The sequence below is a fragment of the Dendrobates tinctorius genome, unplaced genomic scaffold (genome assembly GCF_039654945.1).
Source record: "Dendrobates tinctorius isolate UK_male_01 unplaced genomic scaffold, ASM3965494v1 ptg000265l, whole genome shotgun sequence".
NCBI classification, from domain to species: domain Eukaryota; kingdom Metazoa; phylum Chordata; class Amphibia; order Anura; family Dendrobatidae; genus Dendrobates; species Dendrobates tinctorius.
In genome coordinates this window covers 437060-455387 of record NW_027361932.1, presented here as the reverse complement: position 1 = coordinate 455387, position 18328 = coordinate 437060, and the positions used below count along the sequence as shown (strand labels likewise).

General features: G+C 48.5%; 1 protein-coding gene across 1 annotated transcript in view; it reads right to left on the bottom strand.

Moving 5' to 3' along the window:
- Positions 1-18328, bottom strand: part of NOC4L (nucleolar complex associated 4 homolog) — a 48524-nt gene that overhangs the window by 8004 nt on the left and 22192 nt on the right. The window lies entirely within an intron of this gene.

The following is an 18328-nucleotide window of genomic DNA, read 5'->3' as shown; positions in this document are numbered from 1 at the left end:
CCAGAATGGAAAAAACACCAGAGGTGATCGACCATGATCCTTGCACCATGAAAAGAAGGTTGTCCAGGTGCGCTGATAGATGCACATGGACACAGGTTTCCTAGCACTAATCATGGTGGAAATCAAGTCATGAGAGAACCCAGCCTGTGCTAAAATCCAGGATTCACCGGCCACGCTGTCAGAGACAGGGCCCCGGAGTTCTGGTGGTAAATCGGGCCCTGCGAGGGTAGATCCATGCAATCTGGAAGTCGCCAGGGGACGTCGGCAACTAGTTGTATTAGTTCTGCATACCATGCTTGGTGCGGCCAATCTGGCGCAACAAGGATCACTGATACTCATTCGCTTTGATCTTCTTAATGACCCTCGGAAGCAAGGGAAGAGGGGGGGGGGGGGGGGGGGAGATGTATGGAAGCCGGAACCGGTGCCATGGCAGAATTAGGGCGTCCACTCCGATGGCACATGGATCACATGATCGGGCAATGAACCGAGGAACTTTGTCGTTTAGTCTTGAGGCCATGAGATCCACATCCGGAGTCCCCCAACGATGACAAATCTGTTGAAAGACTTCCGGATGAAGAGACCACTTCCCCGAGGCAATGCCTTGACGACTGAGAAAATCTGCCGGCCAATTTTCTATGCCCAGTGGAGGATGTGATTCGCTTCGTGCACGGCCATTCTGCTCCGGGTACCTCCCTGGTGGTTGACATACGCTACAGCCGTGGCGTTGTCGGATTGGATCCTGATGAGACCTGCGAGGAGACAGTGGAAGTTCCATAGAGCTAATCTGATCGCTTGCATCTCCAAAATGTTGATGGGGAGGCTGACTCTTGGTTTGACCAATGACCCTGTGCCGTGTGGCGACAAAAGACCGCTCCCCAGCCGAGGAGACTTGCGTCGGTGGTTACTACCAACCATCTTACTGGGAGAAAAGACCTCCCTTGAGTCAGGGAGGACCTCAGGTTCACCACCTGAGGGATTGCCTGACCCGCAGGGACAGAGGGATCCAACGGTCCAGGGAGAACAGGTACTTGTCCTAAGCTAACAGCAATGCGTGTTGTAAGGGGCAGAGGTAGAACTGTGCAAATGGAACTGCTTCCATCACTGACACCAACTTTCCTAGAACTCTCATGCCGAAACGAATGGAGTGAGAAAACACCAAGGTTACTTACCGGTATAGCCGTTTTTTCCGGAGCCCATGACGGCACACATGAGAGAGGGGATCCGCCCAGTCAGGACAGGAACCCTACTGAAGATAAAAGGGCGGTACCTCTCCCTCGCTTCAGTTGGTTTACAGAGCATGAGAGGCCCCCCGGGTTAGTACACATGGTAAAACTATCACCACATTATATCTAACTAAAAAACCACCCAAATTATAGTGCACACCAAAGGAGTGAAAAGGGGGGGCAATATACAGGTGCCGTCATGGGCTCCGGAAAAACCGGCTACCGGTAAGTAACCTTGGTGTTTTCCCGTCTCCCATGACGGCACACATGAGAGACTTTTGTAGAATAAGACCTTAGGGAGGGACCACCGCTTGCAGCACCCTTCTACCAAAGGTTAGGTCAGTAGAGGAAGACAGATCAAGTCAGTGGTGCTTAAAAAAGGTCGAAGGTGAGGACCAAGTAGCGGCTTTACAAATTTGTTCAATTGATACCTCAGCCTTCTCTGCCCAGGAGGTAGCCACGGCTCTGGTGGAGTGAGGCTTGATGCCTTCTGGAACCGGAGCACCACTTGCGGAGTAGGATAACATAATGGCCTCCCTGATCCATCTGGCAATGGTACTCTTAGCTACCCCGTGCCCTTTTCTACTACCCTGAAAGGCTACAAAAAGGGACTGACTAGTTACTGACATATATTGTAATATGGCTCTTCTTACATCTAATGTATGGAACTTTTGCTCCCCAGGGTTTCTAGGATTGTTACAGAACGATGGCAAGGAGATCTCCTGAGTCCTGTGAAACTTTTGGACTACCTTGGGGAGATAGGCCGGGTCTGGTCTTAGAACCACTCGGTCCTCCAATATCTGTGTATATGGAGAACATATAGACAGAGCTTGAAGGTCGCTGACTCTTCGGGCTGATGTTAAGGCTACCAGTAAGACAGTTTTAAGTGTAAGTAGCTTTGGTGACAGCTCTAGTAGTGGTTCAAAGGGGTCTTTGGTTAAGGCCTCTAAGACTAGGTTGAGGTCCCAGGGTGATATCTTTGGGATAATGACCGGCCTTGACCTGCCACAGGACTTTATGAATCGGGACACCCACCTATTGGCTGCTAAGTTGCAGTTATATAGGACCCCCAAAGCTGAGACTTGGACTTTGAGTGTATTAGTGGCTAACCCCAGTTGTAGCCCCGACTGTAAGAACTCTAGGATAGGTCCCACTGGTGCTACATCCCCCAAGGGTCCCCCCAGGAAGTCTAGGAACTTTTTCCACGTTCTACCGTAGATTTGGGATGCTATAGGTTTCCTACTTTTCAACAGGGTGGAGACTAACCCTGGAGAGAATCCCTGGCGACTCAGTAGCGCCCTCTCAAATTCCAGGCTGCTAGATGAAAGCCCTTCACCTGAGAGTGGACCACTGGTCCCTGGGAAAGCAGGTCTGGAATCTCCGGTAGTATCCATGGATCTGTCACTGACATGAGCCTCAGAAGGGAGAACCAAGGCCTTCTCGGCCAGAATGAAGCTATAAGAATTATTCTCGCTCGATCCTCCCTGATTTTCCTGACCACTACTGGGATCATTGTTATCGGGGGAAATGCATAGGCCAGGATGAACTTCCAGGGTATTTGTAGGGCATCTACTGCGAAGGGGTTTTCCCTTGGGTTTAGTGAGCAGAACTTCCTGACCTTCCGGTTCTGTGCGGTAGCGAACAGGTCTATTTCTGGTTTGCCCCAGGCCTGAACTATTTGTTGGAAGACTTGGGGGTTTAGGGACCATTCCCCTTGTTTTAGGTGCCTGCGACTCAGGAAGTCTGCCTGTATATTTTCTGCCCCCTTTATGTGCAGTGCTGTGATGGATAACAGATGTTGTTCTGCTAGCTGGAAGAGTAGATCTGATATTTGCACGAGGCCCCGAGATCTCGTTCCCCCCTGTTGATTGATGTAGGCTACTACTGCTTGATTGTCCGTCATGACCCGGGTGTGGCGGCCCCAAAGTAAGGGAAGGAAATGTTTCACGACTTTTTCCACTGCCCATAGTTCTTTTACATTTGAACCGTGATCCCTTTCTAGCGAGGACCAGGTCCCCTCTATTGAGTGGGATCTCAGTTGTGCTCCCCATCCTGTGGCACTCGCGTCTGTTGTAATGATGTCCTCGACTGGTTTTTGCCACGGGACACAGGCTGTTAGATTCTTTTCTACCGTCCACCAGAGCAGGGAATCTCTTACAGCCACTGAGAGACATAGTTTGCCTTCTAAATGCCCTTTTAATTGTTTCTGTGCTGACAAAACTTCCCACTGTAGTTGCCTTACATGGTACTGCGCCCATGCTACTGCGGGTATGCATGATGTCAGTGAGCCTAAAAGGGACATTGCGTTCCTCAGTGTCATATTTGGTCTTTGTATTGCTGTGCGAGCTAGGCCTCTTATCTTGGTCACTTTGCTCTCTGGTAGGAGGCAGCGTTGTTGCTCGGAGTCCAATATCAACCCTAGGAAGGATTGCTCTTTTGCTGGGGTTATCCTTGATTTGGGGATGTTTACTATCCATCCTCGTCCTACTAGAATTCCTATCACTTCCTTCACTTGATGTGTGCAGTGGGAATCCGACCTCCCTATTACCAGAAAGTCGTCTAGGTATGGGACGATCACCATGTCCCTGGAACGCAGAAAAGACATTACTTAGGCCATCACTTTGGTGAATACTCTGGGGGCTGTAGACAGGCCAAACGGAAGGGCTGCGTATTGGTAGTGTTTCACCTGCCCCTGGACATGGAGCGCTACTCTCAAATATTTTTGATATTCCCGATGAATTGGGATATGATAGTAGGCATCTTTTAAGTCCATCACTGCCATGAGGCAATGCTGGAACAGAATCTTTGTGGCCGTATTGATTGACTCCATTTTGAAGGAGCAATTGTTTACCCACTGATTGAGTCTCCTCAGGTTGACAATGGTTCTCCAAGAGCGGTCTGGTTTTTGTATTAAGAGGGTGGGGGGGGGGGGTGGGGGAGTAGAACCCCCTTCTTTGTTCTTGCACTGGGACTTCCTGTAGGACTTGTTTTTCAACTAGTCCCAAGACTTCCGTCTCCAGGGCCAGTTGTTGCTCTTGGGCTTTCCTTCTGGGTGTTATTATGAAGGTATGCCTGGGCGGACGGATGAATTTTATTTTTAAGCCGTCCTTGATTATATTTAGGACCCATGTACTGGGGGAGATATTTGCCCAGGCGGAAAGGAAGAGAGAAAGCCTTCCCCCTACCTCCGGCTCAACGTCATTGGGGAGATTTTTTGGAGGAAGTGGAGGGCCCTTTAAACATATAGCCCGATGCTCTTCTTTCTTTAAAGTCCCAGCTTTTTCTATCTCCCGGGGGACGACCCCTGTTAAATCTCCTCCTCCGAAAGGGCTGCTTTTTGGGTTCTCCCGGAAATCGGGGAAAGCTCTTCTTCCTATCCCCCGCATGTTCCAAAATCTCTTCTAGTTTTTTCCCGAAGAGGAATTGGCCATCGCATGGAATGGAACATAACCTATGCTTCGATGGTAAATCTCCGGGACACCCTTTAAGCCACAGGGCTCGTCTTGCCGCATTTGACAGACTTGCTGCTCTAGCTGTCAACCTTGCAGAGTCTGCAGAGGAATCCGCTAGGAAAGCCGCTGTTCCGTGCAACAGTGTCAAATTAGACAAAATTTCGTCCCTAGGAACTCTATCCTTGATCTGGTCCTCTATTTGTTGCTGCCAGACCATGAGGGCACGAGCGGTACAGGTACCAGCTATCGCTGGCTTCAATCCACCTGCTGAAGCTTCCCAGATGTGTTTTAGGAAACCGTCTGCTTTTTTATCAAGCGGGTCTTTCAACACGCCGGAATCCTCTAATGGTAGGGATACTTTTTTTTGAGGATCTGGCTATGGCCCCATCAATTTTAGGGACTTTCTCCCAGGTTTCTGAATCCTTCTGCTCAAAAGGGTACCTCCTTTTTGATGTGGAAGGTAAGCCCCCTGACCTCTCCGTTTTTTTCCATTCCCTGTCAATTAGTGCTTTTATTTTATCATTTACAGGGAAGGTACGTTTTCGTTTTTCCTCCAGTCCTCCAAACATTACATCCTCTAATGATTTGGGAGCCTTTTCCTCTTTAAGGCCCATTGTAGCCCTAATTGCTTTGACCAGCTTTTCCACGTCCTCCGCTGGAAAACATGGACGGCCGCCTATATCGCTGTCCGAGGAGGATTCTGAGGACTGGGTAGAGGAAGAGGAGGTGGAGGGGGACAAGGGTCTATCCCGCCCCTTCTGCCTTGGCGAGGCCTCTGAATCGGAGCTCCTTCTACGGTTTCTTTTCTCTTTCTTTTTAAGGGCTGCCTTTAGGGAGCCTTTCACCTCCTGTTGTATTAACTCTTTCAGGCTAGCCACCAAATCAGGGGTCTCCTCCTGTATAGTTTTGTTTATACAGTCAGTGCAGAGGTCTTTCTGCCACTGATCTGCCAGCGGGTTTTTACATAGGGCGCATTCTCTATTTTTGGTTTTGCTGCTGGCCTTCGACCCCTAGTGATCAATCATAGAAAAGGGAACCCCGTTACTATAAGGGTGACATTCACGAAGATCACTCACCACCGCTGTCAATCAGGGGTACCGATCTCGGAGGCTCCTCAGATGTACACGTGACGTTCCTCCTGGACGTCTCAGAGTCACGCCGGTCGCGTTTACGACTGCCGCTCCCACCACTCGAGCGACTGCTCCTGGTATGCTGGCGGCTCGGCCTGGCATCTGGCGAGAGCTCTTGCTGCTGCTGACGCTGTTGCTCATCTTGCCCCACTTCCATCCTGAAGCCTTGGGCATGAGTGCGTCTTCTGTGGTCATCCCCCTTATGTAAGGGGGATCCACTGCACTCTCCGCCTCCTCCGGTTACCCCACAGCCCCTCCCCCCCGCCATGCCGCCGGAATCTCCTTTCGCCCGCTGGTGTTGTTCTCTATGGGCGCCGCCATCTTGGATCGTCGGCGCCGCCTCCCAACGTCACGCGGGCACGCCCCTTCCCAGCGTGCCCTGCGCGTGACGTCAGAGGGGCGCGACCCGGAAGCGTCCGCCTCCTGACGCTCCTGCGCCGCATCTGGGCCTGGCAGAGGGGGAGAGGGTGGCGCGTCAGCCACGGTAGAGCCCCAGGACCCCAGCCGTGCTGCTTCTGCGCCTGCTCGGACGCTGAGCCCCCTGGGGACCCGCGGACGACGCTTCCCCCTCCCGACGCGCAGCGCTCAGGAAAACCAGCCTGATCTTCAACGCCGGAACGGGAGAGGGGCAGGTACGTGTGACCGCCGTCTTCAGCACACGGGTCCCTGTCAGGACAGGAGACCCAACTGAAGCGAGGGAGAGGTACCGCCCTTTTATCTTCAGTAGGGTTCCTGTCCTGACTGGGAGGATCCCCTCTCTCATGTGTGCCGTCATGGGAGATGGGAAAACAGTCGCGCTGCCTGTTGTAAGGCTTGGGTCTCTCCTGGAGGGAGAATGACCAACCTGCGGGAAGTGTCCAAGATCATCCCTAAAAGGGAAATCTGCTGAGCCGGTTTTGGGAAAGACTTTTCAAAGTTTATCTTCCACCCCAGGCGACTAAGTGTATTTACTGTTATCCATGGATTCCTCGCAGGCTGGAAGGGACGGACCCTTGATGAGCAGGTCGTCTGGATACGATAACACCATCACTCAAGAGTGGAGAATGGCCAAGACAGCCGCCATGACCTTGGTAAAGACCCTGGGGGCGGTGGCGAGTCCGAAGGGCAAGACAACGAACTGGCAGTGTTCCTTGTGAATTGCAAAATGCAGGAACTGCTGGAAGGACGGGCAGATCGGAATGTGAAGGTAAGCGTCCTTGATGTCGATGAATGCTAGGAACTCTCCTTTTTCCAGGGAAGCTACAACTGATCGGAGAAATTCCATTCGGAATCACCGTACCCTGACAAACTGATTTAACAGTTTGAGATCCAGAATGGGTCACATTGTCCCGTCCTTTTTTGGAAACACAAAAAGGTTTAAATATAATACTCCGCCCGCCAGCCGCGGAGCCATAGGGCTCTTCTAATGGAGATCGCATTAGCAGCAGTTTGAGCCACGCAATTGGCGGCATCAAAAGAAGCGTCTACTACAAAGTCAGCTGCGTGAACTATCTGCCTGGCGACAGTGGTTGCCTCCGGAGGAAGACTGGTGCCTTGGAAGGAAGTAATCAGAACTTCTGCCCAAGCGGCCATTGCCTTAGTGACCCAAAATGCTGCGAAAGATGGAGAAAACTCTGCTCCTGAAGCTTCAAAAACGGAATGGGCAAGGTAGACAATTTGACAATCGGAGGGGTTTCTGACTGAGGAACCCTAAGAAACAGATAGGAGCCTTTTAGAAGCAAGACGCGATACAGGAGGGTCCACCGGAGGGGACTGTAACCAATGGTACATTAGGTCTGGATGAAAAGGGTATTTAGCCTGAGTAGACTTTTGCCCTGTGAACCGCTCATGTGGTAAATAACGTGCGCACCCGCTAGGTTTTCTTAAATGAGCTAGGGTGTGCTGGAGCAGGCATATTTTCCTCATCCAACCTCAGAATCCTGTTGACTGATTCTATAAAAGAATCAAGCGACTCTTGATCAGTTGGGGGATTCTGAGGGGCTGACGTGCCAGATTCGAATTCAGAGCTGTGCTCGCTGTGAACCTCAGGAGAGGGCAAGCGAGAGACAGGAGTCGCCGATGCTGAGGCGCTGACCGTCCCTTGGACGAGTATCGCCCCTGCTGGGGGATGGTTCCTGGCCGACGCCAGAGCCCTCCTCAGGAGATAAGGACGCTGTCTGCCTGGGTAAGAGACTCCACCAACCGTGACAGGGACGCAGCCCACTCAGGGTTACTAAACACAGGAGGCCCGTCAGCAGCGGCGGCAAGGGACATTGGAGCGCAGGTCAGGGCGCAGTGCAGGTCGCAGTCCGTGCATAACGGATTAGCCTGTGCACTGGATAAGGCAGACTTGCAGGTGGTACACACGGTAAAAAACGCAGTGGGCTTTTTAACAGCCCATTTAGCCTCCTTAAAATGAGGCATAGCGCTCCTGAAAGGGTTAACGGCAGAGTCTGTCTGCAGCTGCAGGGAATGTGCCGTGAAGGGGTTAAGCTTTAATCTGAGGGCAGATGCAGTTTACCCGGTCCTGTGCTGGGTCCCCCCGGTAGGAAAAAACAGTGGCCTTGTGGTGTCACCCGGTATCCGGCTGTCCAGAGCAGGCATAGCGCTCATGAAAGGGTTAACGGCAGCTGAAGACATGGCCCCCGAGAATAGAATTGCGCGTCTCATAAGTAAAAAGAGGCGCCGACGTTAGCGCAGGCGGCGCTAATCAAATTGCAGCCTAGTAGGCCGGGGACAAAATTTTTGGACTACCCGTGGTAGGCACTGGGGGCAGAGAGAGGGTGGCGCTAGTGGGCGCCGCCAAATTGCCCCCTAGCAGGCCAGAAATGCCGTGGACTAAGCGCCGGTGCACCGCCGCTGACGTTGAGTCAGCGCTTCTCCCGGGGGGGAGGGACCCGACCCCATACCTCCACTCCTGTGCTCAGGCAGGTCGTCGCTGTCCAGGGTCTTCTTGTCTCATCCTCCGGGCGATGTAGCAGAGCTGGAGGAGATCTTAAAGGGGTATGCTCAATCGATCCACCCTGTGGTAGGGGGGATGGAGAGCTCTGGGGCTGATTCAGAGCATCCGAAAAAGCGCTGCTCAAGTCCTTCTCCATGCACTCCTGTGCTACGTCCTGTTGCGCTTACCCTCGTATCCGTGGAGTACCGACCATAAGGGAACCATCGTCAGAGGAATCAGCTCCATTCGTCGCAGGAAAGTGTACAGGGAGGTATACTCTGCGTGCTTGCCTGTTGTTGGTTCGGGGGAGAGCGGGCCGTAGCAAAGAATCGTTGCCCCCTTCACTCAGTTAATTAAAAAATACAAGTTTACAGAACATTCAAAAATAAGAATAACGGTGGGGTCTGAAACCAGACCCAAGTGCCTCCTACAGACAGTAAGCAAAGAACTGGAGAAATCTCAGCCAGTGAGAGGGTGTATACTGCAGGGGAGGAGCTAACTTTTTTTTCTGGTTTACTTAGTGTCCTCCTAGTGGCCAGCAGCATAACACCCACTGTCTCTTTGTCCCCCAATGAGGCGTAGGAGAAAACAGAATGCCCTAGAAAATTTGTGTGGAAGCCTTGGTTTGATTTCCTCTTTGACTCACGATAGTCCATAGGCAATGATGTTTTTTCTCTCAGGATTAAAAAGTGTGTGAAATTTGTTGCCTTTAGTTTAAAGAAGTGGTCCACTACTAGGAAACCTTCTTGTTATGCCGTCACTTGGCCCCCCCAATAAAAGAATAAATCTTATACTCACCTCCAGTGCCATTCCTGCAGTGTCAGCAGTCGCTCTCCCCGGGTCTCCTGTGCTGATGTTGTGACAAGCATCTCCAGCGCCAAATCAGCGCTGGCATCACTGTCCCTGTTTTTGGACAAATCGAACATGAAGACAAAGTCCGGGATCAGACGCAAGTGGCCCAATACCGCACGAGAGCCACAGGGAGAGCAACTGCTGACACAGCGGGAAAGGCACCGCAACGGGAGGGGAATATAACCTTTATTATTTTATAAGGACCACTCATTTTGATCAAGAAGGGGTTGTCCTAGTAGTGGACAACCCTTTTAAGTTATTAGATCCATGGAATGTTAGAGTCAAAGTTAAAGGGGTTAAGTGGATTTTAATCAACAAGTCTTGGAAAAAAAAAAAATTAAGTTCAATAATTATATGTATTAAAAAAAAAACAAAAAAAACACCACAACATTCCTCTGCTGAGATAATCTTATATCTGTGCCCCCGCTGTGTACTGCGTAATGGCTGTGTCCGACCGAGCAGGAACAGGGTCCGACTGTACCACAGATCATGGGAAGGGGGGAGCAAAAGATTATACAGATATATGAGAATCAAGATTGTATTGATGAGCAATGCTGTTTTTTCTATAATGTAACCTTGTTATGTCGTATAGTCTTCAATAAAACAAATTTGGGGGGGGGGACTTTGTTTTTGAGAATTAAGAGGATTTTTAGTAAGTAAATTGAGAAGTTGGTTGTCTTTTTTACAAGCACTTTGCAATTTCACCCATTTTTTAGATTAAGCCTTTAAAACTAAAGTGAAATACATTATACATTCAATTTCCATTTACACACAATTATGTAAAACAGAGCAGTCTGTCTTGTAAGCATTCACTGTGTGCTTTCATTATCTTGTCTCTACAGCCGACATATCATCCAGAGATGCACGGTGTGAGATGTTAAACTTTGGGGGAAAAAAAAACAACGCAATTCAACAAAGGTAAAGGGTGGACACATGTACAGTCATATGTAAAAGTTTGGGCACCCCTATTAATGTTAACCTTTTTTCTTTATAACAATTTTGGTTTTTGCAACAGCTATTTCAGTTTCATATATCTAATAACTGATGGACTCGGTTATATTTCTGGATTCAAATGAGGTTTATTGTACTAACAAAAAATGTGCAATCTGCATTTAAACAAAATTTGACCGGTGCAAAAGTATGGGCACCTCAACATAAAAGTGACATTAATATTTCGTAGATCCTCCTTCTGCAAAAATAACAGCCTCTAGTCGCTTCCTGTAGCTATTAATGAGTTCCTGGATGAAAGTATTTGTGACCATTCCTGTTTACAAAACAATTCCTGTTCAGTTAAGTTTGATGGTCGCCGAGCATGGACAGCCCGCTTCAAATCATCCCACAGATGTTCAATGATATTCAGGTCTGGGGACTGGGATGGCCATTCCAGAACATTGTAATTGTTCCTCTGCATGAATGCCTGAGTAGATTTGGAGCGGTGCTTTGGATCATTGTCTTGCTGAAATATCCATCCCCTGCGTAACTTCAACTTCGTCACTGATTCTTGCACATTATTGTCAAGAATCTGCTGATACTGAGTTGAATCCATGCGACCCTCAACTTTAACAAGATTCCCGATGCCGGCATTGGCCACACAGCCCCAAAGCATGATGGAACCTCCACCAAATTTTACTGTGGGTAGCAAGTGTTTTTCTTGGAATGCTGTGTTTTTTAGCCTCCATGCATAACGCCTTTTTGTATGACCAAACAACTCAATCTTTGTTTCATCAGTCCACAGGACCTTCTTCCAAAATGTAACTGGCTTGTCCCAATGTGCTTTTGCCTACCTCAGGCGACTCGGTTTGTTGCGTGCTTGCAGAAACGGCTTCTTTCGCATCACTCTCCCATACAGCTTCTCCTTGTGCAAAGTGCGCTGTATTGTTGACCGATGCACAGTGACACCATCTGCAGCAAGATGATGCTGCAGGTCTTTGGAGGTGGTCTGTGGATTGTCCTTGACTGTTCTCACCATTCTTCTTCTCTGCCTTTCTGATATTTTTCTTGGCCTGCCACTTCTGGGCTTAACAAGAACTGTACCTGTGTTCTTCCATTTCCTTACTATGTTCCTCACAGTGGAAACTGACAGGTTAAATCTCTGAGACAACTTTTTGTATCCTTCCCCTGAAAAGCTATGTTGAATAATCTTTGTTTTCAGATCATTTGAGAGTTGTTTTGAGGAGCCCATGATGCCACTCTTCGTAGGAGAATCAAATAGGAGAACTACTTGCAAGTGGCCACCTTAAATACCTTTTCTCATGATTTGATACACCTGGCTATGAAGTTCAAAGCTCAATGAGGCTACAAAACCAATTTAGTGCTTCAGGAAGTCAATAAAAAGTAGTTAGGAGTGTTCAAATCAAGAAAATGACAAGGGTGCCCATACTTTTGCACAGGTCAAATTTTGTTTAAATGCAGATTGCACATTTTCTGTTAGTACAATAAACCTCATTTGAATCCAGAAATATAACTGAGTCCATCAGTTATTAGATATATGAAACTGAAATAGCTGTTGCAAAAACCAAAATTGTTATAAAGAAAAAAGGTTAACATTAATAGGGGTGCCTAAACTTTTACATATGACTGTATATATTTCTCTCACTACATAGTCTGCTCCCTTCCTATAACAATGTTCAAAGCTTGAATGAGAAGATGATTGTGTGTTTTAGAAGCTACAATATGTGGATGATAGGCTGCAGTAGCAGGAACCCGCTGCAGGCTGAGACCTGCCAATCTAAACTGCGCCTCAATTCAGTCTAGTAATTGATAAAGTAATGCATGAACCTGCAACATAAGGGTTATATGCATAGACAAATTAAATTGGACCTGGACAACAAATAACAGAGGTTTGGACAAGTGCAGTGCAAGAATTTTTTCTCTTTTCCACCACTCCATTAAGCTAAAAGTATACATCTTATGGGGCGTGGCCTGGACCTCATGTAGGGAGGACGTGGAGTGAGAGAGCTCCTGCCCGGATCCGACAATAAATCCTGATTACCGGCACTGCTGACGAGTCCCACTGACCTGGAGGGCTGCAATATCTCCCTGGGCGTTTAGACAGCGGAGGATCCTTGGGCCATGTCGAACCGCAGCAGTAAAAAAGATAAGGAGACGCCGGGGCGCACCTCTGCTACATCCAGGATGGCACCAGCAAACAACAAGTCGGCTGGTAGTGGAGCGATGGGAGCTGCTGGCAGGCTGGAACGATATGCAAGGGTGCCTCCTGCTGCTGCTCGATCGCCCAGTGCACAGACTGAGGCAGACGCTGGATGCAGCGTGGAGCTGGAGGATCATCTCTCCAGGGAGGGAACAGTGAGTAAACTGGGCCCCCCTTCAGCCCAACATGTGCAGACACAGGGGCCTGTGCTGGAGGAGGAAGGAGTGGGGGATGGGGAGCAGCCGGAGTCTGTGACTGCTGAGCCCACACTGGGAGAAATCCTCGCAGCAATTAACTCCTGCAATACCACACTGGCCACTCTAAGTAATCAAATGGAGATTGTCACCAAGGACATGGCCTGTATTAAACAAGAGCTGCGAGGGGTGACTGCCAGGGTGGGGGAACTGGAGGAGCGTGTTGGTGCGACGGAGGATAAATTGCCACCAATAACACGGGAGCTGGGAAAAGCCACGCAAAATATTACAATACTGCTGAACAAGGTGGATGATTTAGAGAACCGCTCCCGTAGAAGTAATCTGCGACTGGTGGGGGTTCCGGAGAGGACGGAGGGGACTGACTCACTTGGCTTTTTTGAAAAATGGCTAATGGACACCTTTGGTAAAGATGTTTTGTCCCCATTCTTTACTATTGAGAGAGCACACAGGGTCCCTACGCGTGCCCCCCCGCCGGGAGCACCCCCGCGTCCCATCTTGCTTAAGCTCCTACACTTTAAAGATAGAGATGCTATCCTGCGCAGATCCAGAGACATTAAGGAACTTGCTATTAATGGGAGGAAAGTCTCCATTTTCCCTGATTTTTCCCTGGAGGTGCAGCGTAAAAGGGCGCAATTTATTGAGATTAAAAAACGCCTACGTGACTTACAGGTGACATATTCCATGATGTACCCTGCTAGACTGCGGATTGATGTGAATGGAGAAACGCACTTTTTTGATACGGCGGGAATGGCGCTGTCCTGGCTGGATATTAATGAGAGGTCCATGAGGAGGAAGAATACTTGAAGTTCTCCCTTTTTTCGCCACCAGGTGTTGTTACTCCTTTTTGTCTAGGACGCTATGCTGGTATAATTACTACTGTTCATTCCATTTCGGATTCAGGGCGGGAGCTGACCGGATTGCTGTGGACACTCGTTACAGTGACAAGCTGTGGACCCTTCTCCCTGCATGGACTCTGGGCGAGTTTTCTAGCCCTGATTCTCTCTATTTGAGAGAAATGTGCAAGTTACACTTGTGTTTGGGGGTAGGGGCGCTGTGCACTGGTGTGCGGTGCTCCCTCTCCCTCCTTTGTTTTTTTCGTTTGTTGTTGTATTCCCTAATTGTTCTGTGGGATGTGATGTGCGTCAGCCGTGTCGCCCAATTCATTGTACTGAGGGATGGTGGAGATTGCCTCTCTCCCTCGGGAGTGGAGTATGTTCCGATTTCTCATTTTTTAGTCTGCTCTTATGGCGATATCACTTAATATTGTAGCGTGGAATGTTAGGGGGCTCGGGGATGCAAATAAGAGATGTGCTATATTTACTAATATGCAGAAGTTTCTCCCGGCTATCCTGTGTATGTCTGAGACCCACATGGTGAAAGATAATATTCATTGGCTAAGAAAGGGATGGGTTTCACATGAATATCATTCCACGTACTCGACCCATGCGCGGGGTGTCAGTGTGCTGGTGCACAGGTCCATCCCCTTCTCATGTACTAAATCAGTGGTTGACCCTGGGGGCAGATTTGTATGTTTGCTTTGCACGTTATACGGTATACAATTTATTTTGGTTGCCATATACATCCCCCCGCCCTATTCAGTCGAACCAGTAAAAAGAATCTTGTCTATTTTGGGTTCCTTTCCCCCTGCGCCGACTCTTCTAATAGGAGATTTTAATACATATTTGCATCCCTATTTGGATAAGTTGCATTCGGGAAACATATCAGAGGATGCAGCCTCAACCTCATTTGCTAGAACGTTAGTGGAGCTGGGTATGGTAGATCTTTGGCGTGTCCAAAACCCCACAGCCAGACAGTTTTCCTGCTACTCTAGCTCCCACCACGCTATGTCACGGATAGACCTGGCCATTGGGAATACACTCATGACCCCATATGTACGAGGGGTGGCCTACCTGCCTAGAAGTGTATCTGATCACTCGCCGCTACATGTCACACTTTCATGGGGACACCCCCTCACCCTATCTAGACCTATCTGGAAGCTTAATCCCTTCTGGATCCAGCTTATAGGGGGATCTTTGCATGATGCCATTCTAGAATATTTTCAACTTAATGAGTACTCTGCATCATCACACATAGTCTGGGATTCCATGAAAGCCTATGTCAGGGGCTTATATATTAGAGAAATATGCACACGGAAAAGCCAAAATAGACGCTACACCCAGAGTCTGATCCAGGAGGTGTCTGTTGCGGAGGCTGCGGTGATACTCACCCCGACAGAGGAAACTAAAAAAGCTTTGGAGAAGGCACAGGGAAAACCTCATGTCGGCGGCAGCAAATAAACGTTATTTCCTCAAACAAAAATATTTTATAGAGGGGGAGGGAGTAGGACATTTATTGGCCACGGTCATTAGAGCACAGGACGGATCTTCATATATCAATAGGCTAAAAACGGACTCGGGTGGTCCTGTGACAGACAGTGCGGACATAGTGAGTGAGATAAGGAGGTATTATATGCGACTATACACATCAGATTGCAGTCTCACGGAGACTGAGATTGAGCAGTACCTGGATGCTCTCTCTCTCCCTGCATTGGCTGATAGCGATAGGGATTCATTGGATCGGGACATCCTGTTGGAGGAGTTGGAGGAGGCGCTTGGTCAGATGCAAAATGAAAAGGCTCCAGGAATGGATGGCCTGCCTGGCGAGTTTTACAAAACCTATGCACCCTTACTGCTACCTAAGCTACTTAAGGTATTTGAAGAGGCTGAAAGGCAGAGGGTCCTCCCGCCATCTATGAGGGAAGCTTTGATAGTTTTAATATTAAAGCCCGGAAAGGATCCAGAGGTTCCGGATTCATATCGCCCGATTTCCCTATTATCAACAGATGTTAAATTATTGGCCAAGGTACTCGCCAATAGGATGTCCCGAGTTATCTCATCTGTTATACAGAAGGATCAGACGGGATTTATCCCAGGCAGAGCCACATCTATGAACCTTAGGAAACTATACTTGGGGATTCAACATAGTTCTGGGGAGTTGGGGGGAAGAGCAATTTTGTCCTTAGACGCCGCTAAGGCGTTCGATAGTTTGGAGTGGGGTTTGTTGTGAGCGGTACTTCGGAAAATGGGCTTTGGACACAGATTTATAAATTGGGTGAGGCTGTTGTATGGCTCGCCGGTGGCGAAGGTTGGGGCTAATGGCAGGGTCTCTGAGTCTTTTCCTCTTGGGAGAGGTACTAGACAGGGGTGCCCGCTCTCGCCCTTGCTATTTGCTACTGCGGTGGAGCCATTGGCAGTTGCAATTCGGAAGTCCATAGAAATAATGGGATTCAGATGTGGAACTGTGGAGTTGAGGATATCATTGTACGCGGATGATTTACTTCTATATTTAGATAAGGTACATTCCTCGATTTTGCCGGCAATGGAGGTCATTCGAGAATTTGGGCTGAGGTCTGGTCTTCGGATTAATTGGTCCAAATCAGCTTTAATGCCGATAGACCCTCTCCCGGCGGATTTCTCAGATTTGCAGATACCGGTCCCTGTAGTTCGGAGGTTTAGGTATCTGGGTATAATTGTTAGTCCTGCCCCGAAGGATTTTCGGGCTCTGAATCTGGAGCCCCTGTTGCAGCGATTTAGAGCAAAAGTACATACTTGGTGTCGCCTGCCGTTGTCGAATATTGGTAGATCTAACTTAATCAAAATGGTAATGATGCCACAATTATTATATTTGATACATAATTCTCCGGTGTGGATCTGTAGGGACTTTTTTGCAAAAATAAATACATTATTCCGGGAATTAATTTGGAAGAAAAAACAGGCTAGGATTCGCTTGGAGATACTGCAGCGAGGGAAGGAGGAGGGAGGATTGGCGGTGCCAAACCCATTCATATACTTTATAGCCTCCCAGATGCAACATCTTAAGGGTTGGGGTAGAGACGGGGCGTGTGACAATGGTGGTGATATTGTGAGGGAAGGATCGGTATGGAAATATCCAGGGTGCCGGTTGGAGGTGGGAAGACGGCAGATAAATGGGGCACGATACCCCACGTTGGCTATGATTTTCAAGGTGTGGGATAGGGGTAAGTCTCTTTTGAAGATAAATGGGCCTACGGAATTGTGGCCATTGTGGCGAAATCCGGATTTGCAAGAGATCAAAAAGCTGGTGGGGTTCGGAAGATGGGAAGATAAAGGGATTTATCTGGTGTCACAAATTTTGCAAAATAATACTCTTAAGAGTTTTGAACAATTGAGAACAGAATTTCACCTCCCGCACGTCTTCTTTTATCAGTACTTACAGCTAAGACATGCATTGGAAAAACAGAGAAGGACAAATCCGGTGATAGTGACACATAATCAAACACTACATATGCTACTTACATCTGAGTCTTCTAGGGGACTTATCTCTGAATTATATAAAAGATTATTACCTGCCCATCTGGAGACATATCCACTGACTGCTGCTAAGAATAAGTGGGAACGGGACGTTGGCCCCCTGACGGAGGACCAGTGGTCCGATATTCTAGAACAGGTCCCTAAAATGGCGGTTTCTGAGTGCCAGCGGCTTTCGCAAATATATCTCATTCACAGGGTATATAAAACACCCAGCTTATTATTTAAAATGGGACTTAGGCCCAATACACAATGTGTTAGGTGTGGGCAGGATGATGCCCACTTGATGCATGTTATGTGGGAGTGCGGGCACATTGGGGATTTCTGGAGGCAGACCCTGGGACTCATAGCCCAAGTATACCATATCACAATACGACCGTCACCTCGTCTATGTTTGTTGAATTTGTGGGAGGAGGGGGTTGACCCGGACTCTGCAGTGGCCCTGGGAATAGCACGCATCCTGTATCAGGCAAGAAAGATACTTGCATATCATTGGTTGGATCCTATGCCACCAACATTGTCAGAGCTTAAAAATAAACTAAATAATGTCATCAGATTGGAAAGGGGGGCTTATTTAAAAAGAAATGCATTAAGAAAGTTTTACAAAATTTGGCAGCCATGGATGGAGTCACCGGGTCTCCCCTCGGGCGCACTGGTACGGGATGCGATGTTGGACCAGTTGCTGTTGTGCTTGCGATGAGGGGATGCTTGGGGGGTGAAAATAAAGTCTAGTGCCCTTTGTGGCGAAGTAGATTTTGAGTGGCGCGGTGGGAGGGAGCTGGGGTGGATTGGACCTGATATCCGTGGGGGGGGGGCGAAATATGATGCGGAGTGGCGCGGCTGGCGGGGATGGTTTTCCCGCTGAAATGAGGCACTGATGTATAATTTTGATTTTTGTTTATTTGTGGAGCCATGTTGTTTATAGGCTCAATTTTATGCAAATATCTGTGTTTTGAGATTTCTTCTTTTTATTTATTCTTACACAGGAAGAGTTTTACCCTTTAAATAATATTTGCTCTCAATGTAAATTTTACTAGCT